Below are 4,292 nucleotides of genomic sequence, written 5' to 3'. Positions count from 1 at the left end.
TCAATAAACAGCTGACTGCTTTCCTCGAGGCAAACAACTCATTCGACCCATCCCAGTCCGGATTTCGAGCCAACCACAGCACCGAGACCGCCCTCATCGCAGCCACTGACGACATCAGGACCCTGATGGACAACGGAGAAACAACCGCTCTCATCCTCCTAGACCTCTCTGCAGCCTTCAACAACGTATGCCATCGAACCCTAATAACCCGCCTCTTCAACACTGGGATCCAAGGAAAGGCCCTGGACTGGATTACCTCATTCCTCTCCGACAGAACCCAGAGAGTCCGCCTCCCTCCCTTCCGCTCAGCAGCTACCGAGATCATCTGCGGCGTACCCCAAGGCTTCTCACTCAGCTCAACCCTCTTCAATATCTACATGAGCCCTCTCGCCGCCATCGCACGCAAACACAACATCATCTCCTACGCCGACGACACCCAGCTGATACTCTCCCTCACCAAAGACCCAGCCACCGCCAAAACCAACCTCCAGGAAGGAATGAAAGACGTCGCAGAATGGATGAAGCTCAGTCACCTGAAGCTGAACTCGGACAAGACGGAGGTCCTCATCCTCGGACAATCCCCATGCGCCTGGGACGACTCCTGGTGGCCCACAGCACTGGGCTCCGCACCGACACCCTCGGACCACGCACGCAACCTGGGATTCATCCTGGACTCCTCCCTCACGATGACCAAGCAAGTCAACGCCGTCTCGTCCTCTTGCTTCAACACCCTGAGCATGCTCCGAAAAATCTTCAGGTGGATCCCCGCCGAAACCAGAAAGACCGTCACCCAGGCCCTGGTCACCAGCCTACTGCACTACGGAAACGCCCTTTACGCAGGAACCACTGCCAAACTTCAAAAACGACTTAAACGCATACAGAACGCCTCCCCACGACTCATCCTCGACATCCCTCGCCACAGCCACATATCCGCCCACCTGAGAATCCTGCACTGGCTCCCCGTCAGCAAGAGGATCACGTTCAGGCTCCTCACCCACGCACACAAAGCGCTCCACGACATGGGCCCCGTATACCTCAACAGCCGCCTCTCGTTCTACGCCCCCACACACCAGCTCAGCTCTGCCAGCCTCGCCCTCGCCACCATCCCACGGATTCGCAGGACCACCCCCGGAGGAAGATCGTTCTCCTACCTGGCAGCCAAAACATGGAACTCCCTCCCCGCACACCTACGACTGACCCAGGACCATCTCACCTTCAGGAAACACATCAAGAACTGGCTATTCGAGCAGTAGCAGCACCCCCCTCCCTTCAGCGCCTTGATGACCTCATGGCTGAGTAGCGCGCTCTATAAATGCCCTGATTGATTGATTGATTAAAGGGGAGAATCACAGCGATTTACACCAATAGGGCGGAACGCACACTCCTTCAGCTTTGTCAGATATTCTATGCCCAGGGGAATAAAGTAGGATCCCACCTGGCGAGACGACTTCAGGAAAAAAGGGAGAAGGAATATATAGCGGTGATTAGGGGAGTCGGGGAACACATAGAACTCTCAGACACGGGCAAAACGAACATATTTGGAACTTTTTACAGTACTCTCTACCAGGCGGGGGCCACGGACCCGATAGCCCAAATTAATTATCTTGAGACAGTGTCTCTCCTTAGGGTCTCTCCGGACTGGAGAGAGCAATTAAATGCCCCATCACTGAGGAGGAGGTGAGACAAGCTATAACGGCGCTGAAACCCAATAAATCCCCGGGACCGGATGGCCTGACGGCACACTTTTATAGAACATTTGGCCATGAGCATATCTCTCAGATGACCACTCTTTTTAATGCAATTGTGACAGGGTCAAAAGTGACATTCTATGGCTGAAGCCAGGACAACAGCGATCCCGAAGGCAGGGAAAAACCCTCAACTTTGTACCTCCTACAGGCCAATCGCCTTGTTGAACTTAGAAGCTAAGTTATACTCTATGATACTGGCAGCCAGACTGGTAGACCTGATGCCAGACCGTATACATCCGGAACAAACAGGCTTCATAAAGGGGAGACAGACCCATGATGACATTCGCTGAACGCTGCATCTGATAGAGGAAGACTCCAAACACAAAGTACCCGCAATTGTGATAGGGCTTGATGCGGAAAAAGCTTTTGAGAGGGTAGACTGGCCATTCATGTTCCATACATTGGAAAGATTTGGATTTGGGGCCCCATTTATTAATTTGATCAGAGCCAACTACGCACACCCGTACTCACAAGTGCAGATGAATGGAGTGTGCTCCTGGCCATTCGATCTACGAAGAGGGACGATGCAGGGGTGCGCGTTGTCCCCACTGTTATTTGCCTGAAGCATATAGCCCTTTGCAGCGAGAATCCGAGCCACCTTGGAAATCTAGGGGATAAGATTCGGCGGAGAGGAACACAAATTGTCCCTGGTAACAGATGATGTCCTGGTGACCCTCACCTCCCCCCGCTCTTCACTATCTGTTCTCCAGGAAGAGCTGAGGAAATTCAAAGACGTAGCAGGGTTTAAGGTAAATTTGAATAAATCATCCATCCTGAATATTACCCTGCCGGAAAGTGAGGCTATGCTGCTGAGGGGGAGAGACCCCATTTCACTTGGCCAAGCAAGCCCTCACATTCTTGGGGATGCAGATCACTCCTCACCTGGGAGGGGTCTTCAAAGCAAACTATCCTCGCCTCCTACTCCAGATACAACACGATCTTAAATGCTGGAAATATCTACATATCTCTTGGCTAGGACGGATCCACGCTGTCAAGATGACAGTGCTGCCACAATATTCATATTTATTTGAGGCCCGTCCGATCGACCTACAGCAAGAGTTTCTCCCTAAGCTACGCTCACCTTTTACACGATATATGGAAAAATGGCAGGGCACGCCTTCCGTTTCACACTCTCAGAAGGCCGAGACACGAGGGAGTAGTGGCCGTCCCAGATTTCAATCCCTATTACAAAGATGCTCAACTTAGATGAGTGGTCCAAGAAGGAATCAGACAAACACTAGCTGCACATCAACAGGGCTTTCGCGAGGAGGACAATCTGGGATGTGATTTGGAAACATAAAAACGATAGGCCACCGAACGCTTACCTAAGCACGCCCAGGTGGACTACGCTCATGGTTTGGGATGAGGTCACTACGAAACAGGGTTGGACGACATTCCCCTCCCCTTACACTCCAATTCATTTAAACCCAGAGTTTCCGCCGGCACTGGTGGAAGGGTCATTTGACGTATGGAGGGAGGGAGCATGTATAATGCTATTGTACCTCTTCACAACTATGACAAACTTACATTTGAACATTGTCAGAGGGACTTTAAACTAACACCCAATGAACACAACCACTACCTCCAACTTAAGCACTGGGACCTCCACCCACCAATAAGGGAAGCAGCTACACAAGACCCCACACCAGTAGAGTCATTCGCAAGGACGGTGGGCGCAATGAAAGTGGTAATATCATTCCTGTATAGCCTACTAGTATCCACGCTTCACGCTCCATGCCCGCATTAGATCGCAGAAGAGAGGGCATAGTCGGGAGAGAAGTCCTAGAAAAGGAATGGAAACACCTATGGTCAGACATAGCGAAGAAAAAACACTTGCTTGACCTCAGAGAAGCACACCACAAAACGCTTTTCGATTGGTAACTATACCCATCTAAGCTTAAAAAGATTTTCCCAGAGACCTCCGATTTATGCTGGCGCGGGTGCGGCTTACTGGGAGCCTTAAGCCACATATGGTTGACTGTCCCACGATAAAACCGTTCTGGGAGGAGATTTTGGCACAGATGAAAGACATGCTTGGCTATCCCATCCAGACTTCTGTAGAAGCTGTTCTCCTGGGCCTTGGAGATCCATTTGGGGGCAACGAAGACGGCGATCACTGCGGCCTGGCGGAAAAAAGAAGCATCAGTACTGGCGCAATGGCACACTCAACTTTGGAAAATACTCACCATGGAAAGGATGGCAGATATTTTCGAGATGAGTACAAAAATGTTGAATACAAATGGGGTCCACTAGTGACTTATCTCACAAGGGGTTTGCTTTTAGCAGTATGTCCACCTATGTTGAAAGCAATGCACCTCTTCCAGTTCTAGTAGAAGGGAAGGGGGAAGGCCCGCCTCCAGCTACATATAAGTAGCTCCGACAGTCGCAGTATCAACATACTAGGCCGGTGACCAGAACCTATGAATCACCTCCCCGAGACATACAATACACTCATAGGCTGAAGTGGACACAATAGCAACACCCCCTGGGGGGAGGGTGTTGAAAGAGGGAGGGGTAGTTGGGACATGGTTTTAATATGTAGTT

This window comes from Lissotriton vulgaris, chromosome 4_1 (assembly GCF_964263255.1).
Source record: "Lissotriton vulgaris chromosome 4_1, aLisVul1.2, whole genome shotgun sequence".
Classification (NCBI taxonomy): domain Eukaryota; kingdom Metazoa; phylum Chordata; class Amphibia; order Caudata; family Salamandridae; genus Lissotriton; species Lissotriton vulgaris.
This window is presented reverse-complemented; position numbering follows the sequence as displayed.